The sequence below is a fragment of the Aotus nancymaae genome, unplaced genomic scaffold, assembly GCF_030222135.1.
Source record: "Aotus nancymaae isolate 86718 unplaced genomic scaffold, 86718_ANA_hifiasm-v0.15.2.pri h1tg000025l, whole genome shotgun sequence".
Classification (NCBI taxonomy): domain Eukaryota; kingdom Metazoa; phylum Chordata; class Mammalia; order Primates; family Aotidae; genus Aotus; species Aotus nancymaae.
In genome coordinates, this window is record NW_026988438.1 from 18,528,648 (window position 1) to 18,544,647 (window position 16,000).

At 37.9% G+C, this 16,000-nt stretch overlaps 1 protein-coding gene across 11 annotated transcripts in view; it reads left to right on the forward strand.

Annotated features, from left to right (window-relative positions):
- MTERF1 (mitochondrial transcription termination factor 1) overlaps positions 1–16,000 on the forward strand; it is a 397,742-nt gene that overhangs the window by 309,150 nt on the left and 72,592 nt on the right. For 7 of the 11 annotated variants that reach the window (XR_010344051.1, XR_010344054.1, XR_010344053.1 and 4 more), the window contains one exon: positions 8,032–8,170. The exons of the other annotated variants lie outside the window; for them this stretch is intronic. The gene's annotated coding sequence lies outside the window, so the exon portion shown is untranslated. The remainder of the gene's footprint in view (positions 1–8,031; positions 8,171–16,000) is intronic. 11 annotated transcript variants of the gene reach the window in all.

Sequence of the window (16,000 nt, forward strand, 5' to 3'; positions counted from 1 at the left end):
ACAAAAAAAGAAACAAAACAAACAAAAAACAAACAAACATTTACTTCTATGTTTTCTTCTACAATTTTTATATATTTAGCTTTCGTATTTATGTCCATAATCTGCTTGGAGGTAATTTTGATATATGATGTAAAGTAGAGGTCCAAATTTGTCATTTTCCGTGTGGCTGTCTTGTTCAGCACCATTTGTTGAAGCCTATTCTTTCCCCATTGAATTGCCTTGGCATCCTTTTTGAAAACTTCCTCTTCCTTCATCTTTCTTTTTCTCTTTTTAAAAATTCAGTTGTTGTCTGTCATCCAGCAGCCCTATTTCTCTGCACACATGCTCTTTTTTATCTCTTTACTTCCATCTCCCTTTTCTGGTAACATGTTCTTTGGGTTCCAATTGATCTTTCTCATAAGTAAGTTTCTCTTTTAAAAGAAAAAAAAAATTTTTTTTTTGGCTTCTTCAGACTCAGATCCACTATCCTAAGCACATTAGTTCCTTAAGCAGGGGAAGATGACTTTGTTTTCCCCTAACTAGGTTAGTTTTGAAGAAGCAAACAGGCTGTAAGTCCCCCAATAACCCACCTAGAGTAAGCCTCCTGGCTGCCTAGTCTCTTTATACTCCTAGCTTGGCTTAGAAAAGCCACAGCCTACCTCATCAGCTCTTCTTGGCCTCTTAGAGAGAGGAAGATCCACACATTTACAGGAGATCACGTTCTGTCTTCCTTTCTGGGCTGCAGGTATGTTTCTGAACCAAGCTCTTCCCAGAACCCACTTCTTTGTGAAAATCAAGAGAGTGTCTGCTTATCTTCAGTCATTCATGCCACTCACAGTGAAAATGCTATCAAGATTCCCACAAAGCCTGAGATCTCTCTTGTCCATGGATTGCAGCAGTCTGTTCTCTCAGGAGAAGCATAAAGAAATGCAGTTGGGTATGGGTATCCACTAATCCCTAAATACGTATCTATATATATCAGGAAGTAACCTGAAATGACAAAATCTAATTTCGGTGATAGTTGTTTGCAGTGATGAAAGATTGACAAGTTTCATGGCCACCAAAGCAATATTACATTTCCAGAATTTTAATATGAAACGCTATTTGTATTTTGGTGTTACCTTTTTCTGAAACTATTTACACGGTTTTTGTCAGGCAACAGCATCAATTCTTGGCTCAATAACATCTCTTTAGCATATTATTAATTATGAAAAGATTATTCAGCAAGTTGCTGCTGAAAGTTAGGAATCAGGTATCTTATGTGTTATTTTAGTCATGATTGAGTAATCAGGATGAAGCTTTTATACCACATGATTACAACTTAATGAAGAGGTCTTAGGCTATTAATGAGTGAACTATCTTTAAGCTCAGATATCAATAAAATGTTTTTCAATTTTAAAATGCATTTAGTATTTGAAAACAGTAGAGAATTTCTCAATGTGATTCCATTTATGCTGCGTGCAAGCAGAATGGCAGATCATTATTTACTAATAACTTAAAAAATTACCATGGAAAATTAAATTATAGCAGAAATTTATAGATTCAGATGAGTAGGGGTAGATGTAGGGAAAGGAAAGGGGCAAGTGGATTTAGTAAACAATTTGAACTTTAAATTCTTTTAAAATAATTTTTATGTATATGCAGTATACCTAAAACTTAACTCCTCCAAAGTAGTTTCTGGGTAAAAACCATTGAAGGGAACCTTGGTGTTTTGCTTTTTAAATTGTTTCTTAATTTTAATTTGTAAGCAATTAATAGGTTCAAATCCTTTAAAGAGTTCTTCACAGTTTATATAACATATGACATTCTTTATAGTTTATATAATATTCTGGAAAAATCTCAGTTGTCTCATGAATTCAATTTGTAGTTTTTAAAAATCATAGATCATTGTGGAGTTGTCAATAAGACAGTATTTAATTGTTGTAAAACCTATCTCTATCTTATAATCACTGCAAAATGTCTCTAAAGGAACTGAAAGGATCCAAAATAATGGATTTTTGCATAGTAGTTCAGGCATGTAAAATACTTGCTCAGCTGTCTACACCCTTAGTAACCTAATATTTGAATGTGCAAGGGACATTCCTTTGTAAGATTCCAGTGTCATATTTATGGTCACAGTCTAGGTCATCAGTTGCTATGGTCAGAAAAGAGTATTGGCTTTTTCAGTTTGTGTCCCTTGTGTTCCTTATTTTAATTTGAAATAATTAAAATTGTGCTAGCTTGCTACATTTCTCCAGAGAAGGTGTTTCTCTGTTTTTTCTTTTTAAAGTTTATTATTTTACTTTTAGTTTTTGTGGTTGCATAGTAGTATATATATTTATGGGGTATATTAGACACTTTGATATAGGCAAAGTGTCTAATATACCCCATAAATATATATACTACTATATGCAATGTGTAATAATCACATCAGAGTAATGGGATATCTATCCCCTTAAGGCTTTATCCTTTGTGTTACAAAAAATCCAATTATACTCTTATTTTTAAATGTACAATTAAATTATTATTGACTATAATCACACTGTTGTGCTGTCAAATTCTAGGTCTTATCCATTAACCATCCCTAGTTCCCCCTCTGCCCCCAGCACTGCAACTGCCTTTCCTAGCCTCTGGTAACAATCCTTCTATTCTCTATCTCCATAAATTCAATTGATTTGATTTTTAGCTCCCATAAATAAGTGAAAACATGCAAAGTTTGTCTTTCTGTGCCTGGCTTATTTCACTTAACGTAATGACTTCCGGTTCCATCCATGTTGTTGCAAATGACAGAATCTCATTCTTTTTTATGGCTGAATAATTACTTCTCTGTATATATGTACCACATTTTCTTTATTCGTTCATCTGTTCATGGCCACTTAGATTGCTTCCAAATCTTGGCTTTTGTGAATAGTGCTTCAAAAAACATGGGAGTGCAGGTATCTCTTCAATATCTTGATTTTCTTTCCTTTGGGTATATACTTAGGAATGGGATTGCTGGATTATATGGTAGTTCTATTTTTAGTTTTTTGAGGAACCTCCAAACTGTTCTCCATCGTGGTTGTACTAATGTTTCTCTGTTTTTTCACTGTCCAGATATATGTGATTGATTGATTGACCTGGCAACACCACTCTTGGTTCTCTGCATTTTCAGCTTTCAGGACACAGGCCCAGAGTGCCAAATGCTTACTCACTCCCTTTCCCCCCAAACTTTCTTCACTCTAGCAAGATCACAAAGGATTAGAGTGACTACCTCCATTCATAAAACACTTTCTGAGCACCTTTTATATCCTTGGCATTTTCTTATTTACTTTGGGTAAGAAAACGATAAAGCATGGTCCTTGATCTCAAGGAGCTTGCGGTCTATCAACAGGGAGCAATATCTAAATCTTGGGAAGTGGAAAGATAGGGCCTGCTCATTTGTATTTTAGATGAGTTCCTGAATTGAATGTGGTTCATTTGTACTTTAGATGAATTCCAGAATTGAATATGGTTTAGTTGAATGTGGTTCATCGTCATGACTTTAGATTGAGTTTATAAACTTGACAAAGTTTTATCTTGCCAATAACTTCTCTGGCATAGGTTACTGATTTCGAGATCATTTATTTTGATAGGTATTCTAGAATTCCTTTATTGCCTTTCATAGTGTAAAATAAACCCTTTCAGTTTTAAAGTGATTTGATATATCTTCCACTTGTAAGCATTTAATTCTTCAGTGTATACCATGGATAATCTGGGGATTTTACTAAGACAGGAATGCTTGGAGCACTGATTTCTGTTGGTTTCACTCAGTTTGTCCCTAAGAGGCAAAAGAAACATTGTAGCATGTTGAACAGAAAAACTGACCAGTAAGGAGTTTATTCTCATAAACGATTGTGAGTGTTTCACTATTGTCTTCACTGTTTTCTCAGAAACAGGACTTCATTAATATCTCAGAAATCCTAAAAAATATACCACAGCCTCAAAAACTTGGGCAAAGTACTCTGAGAAAAATTAATATAGATGCTTCCTCTTGACTGAATTATCCAAATATCATAAAATGAGTATGCTATGGTTTGAATATTTTTGTTCCTAGTAAAATTCATGTTGAAACTTAATCCCTAGTGCAACAATATTGGGAGGTGTGGCTTTTGGGAGGTAACTGAGTCATGAGGGGAGAGCTCATCCTGACTGGACTTGGGGATAGAACTTGGCTTAATTGTGTCTGTGTCCTAAGACTTTGTAGAATACGAAATTTAAGACTTATGGACTAGGATATTTGGCAGAAGAAATCTCTCATGGTAAAGTATTGAGGGGGCTGTGTGGCTTCTCTTAACTGCTTATAGTAGAATATGAGAAGAGAAAAACAAAGACTGAATTTATAATCAAAAGGGAAGCAGAATGTAAATATTTAGAAAATTCTCAGCTTGGCTATGTAAAGAATTAAAAAATATATTCAGTGGAGAAAACCAAGAATGTGGAGCAATCATCTGATAAGGAGGCAAAAGCTTGGAAAGGAAGGACCCAGGTGCTATGGGAGAATGAACCTGAAGGCACTTCAGAGATCTTTGAGGCTGCCATGCTCATGACAGGTCCATAGTGCCAGGGAATTGAGGGTGGAACAGTTTCAATGGAGGGACTCAAGGAGCCTTTGGGACCTCAGGGCTCACTGCCCAGGGCCGCCTTAAGTCTCTGTGCCCCACATTCTGCCAATGCACTCTTCAACAACCAAGCTCAGGTGGGCCCAGGTTCAACTCAGACCACCACTCCAGAGGACATAAGAGGTGAGCCTTGGTGGGAGCCATGTGGAGCTGACCCTGCAGACATGCAGAGTGCAAGAGTAGTGGAAACATGGCTACCTCCACCTGTATTTTAAAGGATGTTTTGGACAGCTTTGTGGCCCAAGCAGAGACTTGCCACAGAGGTGGAGCCACTACTGAGAGCCCCTATTAAGTCAGTGCTTAGTGGAGCTTCAGGGATAGGGCTGCCCTCAAGACTCCAGACCTGTAGAGCCATAGTATGCAACACTAGCTTGGGAAAGAGTCAACACTAGCTTGACTCTTGACTCAACCAGAAACTTGACTCTAACCCGTGAGAGCTGCATCATGGTCTGTACCCAGCAAAGCCATGGGCACAGGGTCACCTGGAGCCTTGGAGGCCCAACCCTACCCAGTGTGTCCAGAAGGCAGTATATGAAATCAAAGAAGATTGTTCTCCAGCCTTAAGATACAATGTTGTTCTGTTCAGCTTTAGAATTACTTGAGACGTGTTACTTCTTTCTTCTTTCTCTTTTTTGGAATGGGAATGTTTATCTAATGTCTGTCTCACCACTGTATTTTGGAAGCACATAACTTGTTTGATTTCACAGACTCACATCTGGAGGGAAATTCGCCCCAGGATGAATTGTATCTTGAGTGTCACCCATATATTTGAATGAGACTTTGGATTTAGACTTTAAAGTTGATGCTGGGATAAGACTTTTGAAGGCCAGTGGGATGGAATGAATGTATTTTGTATGTGAGGACATGAATTTTAGGGGCTGAGTGATACCATGATATGATTTGAATGTTCTCATCTTCAGAATTCATGTTGAAACTTAATCCCCAATGCAACGGTGTTGGGAGGTATCACCTTTGGTAGGTGACTGACTCATGAGGGCTCTGCCTTCATGAATGGGATTAGATACTCTTATAAAAAGGACTTGATGGAGGGAGTTTATTCCTTTTTTCCCTTCTACTTTCTGCCACATGAAGACTTAGCATTCCTCCCCTCTGGAGGGTGAATGATCAAGGTACAGTCTTAGAAGCAGAGACTAGAACCTCACCATATAATAAACCTGCTGGTCCCTTGATCATGATATTCTCAGCCTCTAGAACTTTAGAAATAAATTTATATTTATTATAAATTATCCATTCTCAGGTATTCTGTATAATAGTACAGACTTAGAATGCAAATTCCATTTTTCACTCATAGACATAGATAGGTACTGCTGTAAATACTGTAGTATTCAGAACTCTCTTACTGTAGCATCTGGGGCTTAGATCAGTGGTTCTATTCCATTACTTCGTCCAAAACTTGGCTCCATCCCAGATTAATTAAATCAACATTTGGGGCAGGTAGAGGGGAGACCATTTGTATTTGATTCTAATGTGCAGCCAGATTGAGACCTGTCACCCTGGACAAACCAGGATGTGATACTGTTTCTTGAGTGTCATTAAGTATGATCAAAGTCTGGTGTCAAGAGATGCTATAGACTTTCTGCAGCTCCATCGATATGCTTACTATGTCTAGAGATACAAAGAATTACTTTTTTTGTCCACGTACAGATTCGAGAAGACAAAGTCAGTATTCTGTGATAGAAAAGAACATTGTAAGAGAATAAGCCATTGAAAAGCTATGATAAGGAAGACCAAGAAAGTCTGTAGCATCTCTGACACCAGACTTTGATTATAGGATCTTTCTTTCAGCCAAAATAATAAAGTTGCATCATTCATTTACTTTTGTTATGGGTTTGATTGTGTCTCCCCATAAAAATATATTGGAATCCTAGCCCCAGGTAACTCCACATGTGACCTTATATGGGGATAGGGTTGTTAGAGAGGTAATCAGACAGACTTAGAGTACAAATCCCATTTTTCACTCATAGCCATAGATAGGTACTGTTGTAAAAACTGCAGTATTTAAAATGAGATCAATTGGGGAGGACCCTAATCTAATATGACTGATATTTTTTAAAAGAGGAGAAAAGTTGGACACAGACAGACACACACAGAAAGAACACCTGTCAAGATTGGAGTTATGGACTTATGATGCCAGGCAATAGGCCTAAAACAGATCTTCCTTAGTTCCTTCGGAGGCAGTGTGGCGCTGACAACACCTTGATCTCAGACTTACAGCCTCCAGAACTGTGAGACAATAAATATTTGTTATCTTAGCCACTCACTTTGTAATTCTTTGCTAAGTTAGCCTCAGCAAATACAACTTCCCAGACTAAAGTATTTGCAGGTAACTTTTTACATCCTTGTATCTGTCACATTTTTAATAGATTACAAAGCGGACAACATATGTTATCATATTACTGGTCTTCAGGAAGTGGCATTTGAGATTGGCCTTAAAGAATAAATGGGTGTTTAATAGGCAAAGTTTGAGGGTAAGAAGGGGTGAGGAGAAGTTTGGAAGAATAGAATTCCAGGTCTCAGAAACAACAGAAACAAAGATATTTATAATAATTGGTGTAGAATGTCCCAGAAACAGGTTAGTACACTTTGTTTGGAATGTACATGTAAGCACAGGGGAGCAATGAGGGAAAATATTTTAAATTTAAATTATTTTCACATTGACAGTGGCCTTGAATACCACCCAGAGGATTTTGAGCTTAGCCTGGCCCTTCACAGGCCACAGGGAGATGATAGTTCTTGAGCAAGGGTGTTACACATCAGAAATGTGTTTGGAGAGGCACCTCTGGCAGCATGTCATGGGATGGATTCCTTATGCGGGGAAGACGGGAAGCAGAGACTTTAGCTGAGAAGCAGTTGCAATAGCCAGGGCAAATGGTGATGGGGTGATGGCAGTGGGAATGGAAAGAACAGGTAGTTTAAGAGGCATTATTGCAAAGGAAGAGAGATATGCAGGAACTTCAGGCACATGGCAGGCTAATGTGAAAATGTTCTTAGGTGGGATTCTCTTGCCTGTTACACCATACCTCTCTGTGCATGGGCATAAGGCTGATGTGCAGAGGCTCTTCAGTTAGAGATGGAATCTAGATCCTGACTCACTGGTATCCAAGAGGGAAAACTCAAAATGGTCCGTGTAGCATGGAGCATTTGAGGTGCATGACAAGAGCCATGGACTGTGTGATACCAGTCAAGTATCTGTGTTTAACACATCTGTATCATGGGGTGTGTAGACATGGGAGCAAGAACATCTGTAATTTTCCACTTTTACCTAAAGGCATCTGCTTCGTTGACCACCTAATCTAGTCAAGAGTCACCTGACATATGCCTCAAATATGATAATTTGAGTTATTTCTCCTCTGCTCAAAATTGCCATTTGTTAACTGTCACACTGCAACCATCTTTTTACCACCTTCTCCTCCAGGCAAAATAAACCTCCAGCAAATCATGATGATCCCCTTTAGAAGCACTGAGAAATCATGTGTCTCACAGATGTCTAGACTTTTCTTCATCTGTGGTGCGTGACGGCTACCTAATCTGCTTAGGCAGCTCAGCGTGCACAGGTAAGTTAGATGTAACAGTGCCAACTGCATGGATTATAGTGTTCAACATCAGGTCACTCTTTCACTTCAAATTCTTTGTAAATATGGACAATTCTGAAGCCTCAGAAGCAGTGTAATCCTCCGTGCTGGGGTACACAGGCTGAGCCAGCTCTAAGGCTGCCTGGTTTCCTCCTCCAGGCATTAGACATCACTCACCCTCCCTTCTTAGTCCTGTCCTGAGGATATAGTAGCTCTTTGCCTGTTGATAGGAAAGTCCAAGTGTGTGGAGCCCTGTATTACGGCATGCTGGGGGCTATGAGCTGCTGTTCTGTGTATTTACCATCACCGTAGGGAGGGCAGAAGTTTCCCTCAGGTACCCTGTAAGGCAATCTGGAATTCTAGTTGCTTGCAGAGCTGAATTCTGCATCTGATCATGCAGATGCCTAAGAAAAGGACCTCAGCCTGTTCCTGCTGCCACTTTCATAAGCTAAAACATGCATTGATGAAGCATTTTTAAGTAAAAGCTCTTTGCACAAAGGATTAAGGATTTGGTAATTATTGAGTCGATAATGTTCACTCTCTATTGTTTCTTAAAGATACAATGGAGAGTAGTCCCAAAGTAGAGTTCAGAAGTGATTACAGTTTGAATGTAGTGAACTAGGCATATATTTCCCCTTGTAGCAAACAAGAGAATCTATCTGATTACCCTGGGAGATGTAAATTTAACCACATATAACTGCTTTATGGATGGAGAAGCAGAAGTAACTAGTTTAGAGAAGGGGAGGGAGAGACAGAAGAAGTGGGGGCGGGTATCAGATATGCAGAGGAAAACGGATAAGAGAAAGAATACTTCTGGCCTCATGGTTTTTTGGTTCCAAATACTTTGTGAATCTTTATTTCATCTTGGCCTTTGTATGCTAAGAGATACTCTTATGTTAAAATTTCTTCATTTTTTTTTTTGTTTTAGCTGTGTTAGCTAAAACTGTTTGCTGTTGTTTATTGCAACTTCCTCATAGTTTTTAGAAAATCACATTGCTCCAAACGAAGTCTCTCTTTCATTTGGTATTTTTAAGCAGCAAAAATCTTTGTCCACTTTAGTTATTTGCAGTCTAAGCGTTTTAACAATTACGAGTGTTTTTTAGGATTGACCAAGCTAGTTTCCCCTAAAATACAATTATAGTCATCTTTTTACAATTCTCAGAAAAATGTAAGTTAATGAATGATCTCCTTCATTTTATGTTTTTCTCTCAAAAATTATTTCTCAAGCCATTGGAAATTGTAACCACTTGCCTGGTTTTGAATACTAGCAGATGACAAAATGACCAAGCTGAGAAATTTTAATAGGAAAACTGAGGAGCAGCCCCTTGCATTTAGCTTGCAGCTTGTTTTGGTAGACATGTAACAATAATTTCACATTGTGTATATGTACTAAACACAGGTATATTTATATGTACACTAACATTTATCTATGTAAGTCATATTTTCTACTACTAAGACAGATGCTAGTTTGTGTGTTAGAATATAACAGACCAATAGGCATTTTTGGCACCTGAAAAAGTTTGGAAGCCACTGCCTCAGATTAACTTAAGTCTCCTTTGTTTTTTTAGTTCTTACCTTTCCCAGGCACTGCAGTCATATGGGCCTCAATCCGCCTCTCCCACCACTGTTTTGTCACATGCCAGCTTGATTTCTAGCCTTTCACAATAGGAGTGTCCTTGTAGCCCACACACTGGCATGGCACATGCATATTGTATATAGAGACTAGAGGGCCAGAATCTGCATGCATGTTTAACTGGGGAGAGGAGCCATTCCTCTCAATGACCCTGAGGGGTGGAATCTCGAGATCCATAGTGTGTATTTCTTTAAAGTTTGCTCAACCTTGCATCAGTCCCTGTGGAGAATACCTGTTCATTAGATTGGTTCTTTGTCTGGCTTAGAGATGCTAGTGTTTTTTAAGTTAGGTCTGTGGATGGAGACAGGAGTATATAATTAAATATAATAAAATTTTTGCATCAATTAAACCTTGGGCATGCTTGTTAAATGCTTTTCATAAAATACTTACTAAACTTCTCATGAATGGTGTTCTGATAATAGAAGATAATTTCTAGGTTTGTAGAATTCAAGACTAAGTTGATTTTTTCTTGCTATTCATATGTTTTAATGAAGAGTGTCATGTCAGACCCCTACTAACTTCAGTAGGGAAGGTGCCAGGTTCAAGAGGCCAAAGAAGAGACCCAGAGCCAGTAAACGAGACATGGGGTTTATTGAGGAAAACTTACATACAGGTATGGTCCAGTGGCAGTGGGCTGGATAGGAGAACTGTATGGACCAATGGCAGCAGGCTGAGCAGGAAAACCACAACCACTTGTGAAAAGCATGGAGTTTATATAGCATTTCACTTAGCACCCTCCCGCTAGAAACTTCCACCTAGCAACCTTCATTAACTCAGACAAGAGGGCCTTGATCCATTGTAGGCCTGCATTCCATGGGATAAACCAGGTGTTCAGATGTTCTTCATGGATAAGGAGTGAATTTCCAGGTTGGCTACTCCCAGATTCCTTAGTTTGGCACTCCAAACACACATTCAGGTGTGTCTGCCATACAGGGTCATTCTCAGGCTATGCTTACGATAATTTTTCAGGTGTAGGTACTATACAAAGAGGTAAATATTAATTAGTGCATCTCCCTTTTCACAAAAATCAACATTACTCATGTAGATAACTGGAAAGTTCAATATTAATGAAGCCTCTATTTCCATGAATAAGGGAACCTGTCAGTTATAACTCAATTTGCTAAAATATCAAGAGACCCTGCTTTCCCTTGGGAAGGTCATTTATTTCTTCATTCTAATTTGGCATTTAAAATGCTGTTATTTATTACATCTTCTTTATAGTTTTGGGGTTTAGAAAAAAATCACGTTGCTCTAACAACATGTATACATATGTGACAAACCTGCATGTTCAGCACATGTAGCCCAGAACTTAAAGTAAAATTTAAAAAATGAAAAAGAAAAAGAAAGATCACATTGCTCCAAATGGAGACCCTTTCTTTTATTTGGTATATTTAAGCAGCAAAATCTTTGTCTTTAAAACTATCTTCCACGAAAGCCTCCCCTATCTTAATATATTTGAGAAATGTGCTTTTTCTAGCTAATATGTTAGACAAACATGAAACATTTTTATAAAATCTTTCTACTCAATGTTAATTTCTAGACATAAATTTATAGGATGTTATTTTGCTCTGTAAAGGTTTTTCTTTTTCTCTCACTCTTCATCCTTTTATTTCTGCTTCGTCCACTGCCTCTCTCCTAGTGAGCCTGTTTTTTTCTCTTGTGGCTCCTTTACAACCAAAGGGTCTCAGTAGTGATGGGAGGATGAGGGATAAGGATGGAGTTTATGCAAACCACTCAGGAAGTCATTTCCAAATAGTCATGCCTGAACCCATTTTCAAATATTTTGATTCAGTTGGTCTGGGGTGAGACCCAAACATATATATTTTTATAAAGCTCCCCAGCTGATTCTGATATTCTCCCTTGATTTGGAATCACTGCTTTAGTGGCTGCCTCTATGCTTTGTATATTGAGTCAGTATTTTCTCTCCCTTCGATTTCTATTACTGCAATTCACAGAACTACCCATACGCAGGCCTTATATGGTTTTCATCATATATCTCTTAAATTTAATCTACCCAATACACTTCATTCATGTTAATTTTTATTTAAAAATTGGCTTTATGATGATTGCAAAATTATTATCTGTCATAAAATTTTCAAAACACAAAAATATACAGTTGACAAGTAAAACTGGAAATCACTTATAATCATATCCCCAGATATAACCAGATCCAATTAGAATACTAGAAACCATTGTGGCTATTTAAAGCAGCAGAAACTTAATGCAGGGGCTTCAATACAGCAGCCCTGGAAGAGGATGAGGAGTTTACCAGGGCTTGATGAGGTTAGCCAGTGATTAGTGATACCAGGAAGCTGCTAAGCTCCTTAACCGAGGGAGGAAAGGAAGGGCAGGAACTCAGGGGCCAGGGCCACCAAGGAGTAGCTAGGAAGACATGCCAAGAAAATGATGTAGCTGTTGCTGGAGAAATCCAAAGCAAACAAGGAGGTGGAGATATACCCTGGCTTCTTTCCACCCACTCCTCAATCTTTTTTTTTTTTTTTAATTTGTTTATTTCAATAGGTTTTTGAGGAACAGGTGGTGTTTGATTACATGAATAAGTTCTTCACTGCTGATCTCCGAGATCAGCACCCATCACCTAAACAGTGTACACTGTACCCAATGTGTAGAATATTATCCCTTGCCAGCCCCCACCCTTTCCCCCAAGTCCCCAAAGTCCAATGTATCAGTCTAATGCCTTTGCATACTCGTAGCTTAGCTCCCACATATCAGTGAGAACATACGATGTTTGGTTTTCCATTCCTGGGTTACTCCACTTAGAATAATAGTCTCCAGGCCGGGCGCAGCAGCTCACACCTGTAATCCCAGCACTTTGGGAGGCTGAGGCCAGTGGATCATGAGGTCAGGAGTTCAAGACCAGCCTGACCAACGTGGTGAAACCCATCTCTACTAAAAATACAAAAATTAGCCGGCCATGGTGGTGCACACCTGTAATCTCAGCTACTTAGGATGCTGAGGCAGGAGAATCTCTTGAACCCAGGAGGCAGAGTTTGCAGTGAGTCAAGATTGCGACACTGCATTCCAGCCTGGGCAACAGAGTGAGACTGCGTCTCAAAAAAAAAAAAAAAGTCTCCAATTCCATCCGGCTGCAAATGCCATTACTTGGTTCCTTTTTATGGCTTTTTCCTTCCTTCCTTCCTTCCTTCCTTCCTTCCTCTTCCTTCCTCCTTTCTTCCTTCCTTCTTTCTTTTTTTCTTTCTTTCTCTTTCTTTCTCTCTTTCTCCTTCCTTCCTTCCCTCTCTTCTCTTCTCTTCTTTTCTTTCTTCTTTCTCTTTCTTTCCTTCCTTCCTTCCTTCCTTCCTTCCTTCTTTCCTTCTTTCATCCCTCCTTGATTGATGGGCATTTGCACTGGTTCCATATTTTTGCAATTCTGATTTGTGCTACTATAAACATGTGTGTGCAAGTATCTTTTTTGTATAATAACTTATTTTCCTCTGGGTAAATATCCAGTAGTGGGATTGCTGGATCAAATGGTAGATCTACTTTTAGTTCTCTAAGGAATCTCCACACTGTTTTCCATAGTGGTTGTACTAGTTTACATTCCCACCAACACTGTACAAGTGTTCCCTTTTCATTGGATCCCTGCCAACATCTATTATTTTTTGATTTTTAAATTATGACCATTCTTGCAAAAGCAAGGTGGTATCACATTGTGGTTTTTATTTGCATTTCCCTGATCATTAGTGATGTTGAGCATTTTTCCATATGCTTGTTGGCCATTTGTGTATCTTCTTTTGAGAATTGTCTATTCATGTCCTTAGCCCACTTTTTGATTAGGATTGTTTGTTTTTTTCTTGATGATTTGTTTGAGTTCTTTGTAGATTCTGGATATTAGTCCTTTGTCAGATGTATAGATTATAAAGATTTTATCCAGTTCTGTGGGTTGTCTGTTTACTCTGCTGATTGTTTCTTTTGCTGTACAGAAGCTTTTGAGTTTAATTAAATCCCATCTATTTATCTTTGTTTTTGTTGCATTTGCTTTTGAGTTCTTAGTAATGAAGTCTTTGCCTAAGCCAATGTCTAGAAGGCTTTCTCTGATGTTATCTTCTAGAATCTTTATGGTTTCAGGTCTTAGATTTAAGTCTTTGATCCATCTTGAGTTGATTTTTGTATAAGGCAAGAGATGAAGATCCAGTTTCATTCTTCTATATATGGTCTGCCAATTATCACAGGATCATTTGTTAAATAGGGTGAACTTTCCCCACTCTATGGTTTTTTTTTTTTGGCTTTGTCAAAGATTGATTGGCTGTAAGTATTTGGCTCTATTTCTGGGTTCTCTATTCTGTTCCATTGGTCTATGTGCTTATTTTGATGCCAGTGCCATGCTGTTTTGGTGACTAGGGCCTTAGAGTATAGTTTGAAGTTGGATAATGTGATGCCTCCAGGTTTGTTCTTTTACTCAGTCTTGTTCTTTTACTTACTTACTTTGGCCATGTGGGCTCTTTTTTGGTTCCACATGACTTTTAGGATTGTTCTTTCTAGTTCTGTGAAGAATGATGGTGGTATTTTGATGCAAATTGCAAGGTTGCTTTTGGAAGTATGATCATTTTCACAATATTGATTCTACCCATGCATGGGCATGAGATGTGTTTCCATTTGTTTGTGTTGTCTGTGATTTCTTTGAGCAGTGTTTTGTAGTTTTCTTTATAGAGGTCTTTCATGTCCTTGATTAGGTATGTTCCTAAGTATTTTATTTTCTTGGAGCTATTGTGAAAGGGCTTGAGTTCTGGATTTGATCCTCAGCTTGGTCACTGTTGGTGTAAAGCAGTGCTACTCTTTGGTGTACACTAATTTTGTATTCTGAAACTTTGCTGAATTCATTTACCAGTTCTAGGAGCTTTTTGGATGAGTCTTTAGGGTTTTCTAGGTATACAATCAAACCCTCAGCAAACTACAACAGTTTGACTTCCTCTTTACTGATTTGGATGCCCTTTATTTATTTATCTTGTCTGACTGCAATGGCTAGGACTTCTGGCACTATGCTGAATAGAAGTGGTAAAAGTGGGTGCTCCAGTTCTCAGGGGGAATGCTTTCAACTTTTTCCCATTCAATATAATGTTGGCTGTGTGCTCGTCATAGATGGCTTTTATTACCTTAAGATATGTCCCTTCTATGCCAATTTTGCTGAGCATTTTAATAATAAAGGAATGCTGGAGTTTGTCCAATGTCTTTTCTGCATCTATTGAGATGATTGTGTGATTTTTGTTTTTAATCCTTTTTATGTGGTGTATCACATTTATTGATTTGCAGATGCTAAACCCTTCCTGAATCCCTGGTATGAAACCTACTTGATCATGGTGGATTATCTTTGTGATACACTGTTGGATTCTGTTTGCTAGTATTTTTTTTTTTTTGAGGATTTGCATCTATGTTCATCAGGGATATTGGTCTGTAGTTTGTTGTTGTTGTTGTTGTTGTTGTTGCTGTTGTTGTCATATGCTTCCCTGGTTTTGGTATTAGGGTGATACTGGCTTCATAGAATGATTTAGGGAGGATTCTCTCTTTCTCTATCTTTTGAAATAGTGTCAATAAGATGGTTAAAAATTCTTTGTATGTCTGATAGATTCAGCTGTGAATCTGTCTAGTTCTGGACTTTTTTTGTTGGCAATTTTAAAATTACCATTTCAGTCTTGAAACTTGTTATTGGTCTGTTCAGAGATTCTATATCTTCTTGGTTTAATCTAGGAGGGTTGTATATTTCCAGGAATTTATTCATCTCCTCTAGGTTTTCTAGAGTATGCATAAAGGTGTTCATAGTAGCCTTGAATAATATTTTGTATTTCTGTGATATTCATTGTAATATCTCCAGTATCATTTGTAATTGAGCTTATTGGATCTTCTCTCTTTTTTTAGTTAATCTCACTAATGGTCTATTAATTTTATTTATCTTGTCAAAGAACCAACTTTTTGTTTCATATTCTTTTGTATTTTTTTTGTTTCAGCTTCATTTCATTCTGCTCTGTTTGTTTTCTTCTGCTGGTTTTGAGTTTGGATTGTTCTTGTTTTGCCAGTTCTGTGAGGTGTGACCTTAGATTGTCTGTTTGTGCTCTTTCAAACTTTTTAATGTACTCATTTAATGATATTTAACTTTCCTCTTAGCACTGCTTTTGCTGTATTCCAGAGGTTTTGATAGGTTGTGTCACTATTATCATTCAGTTCAA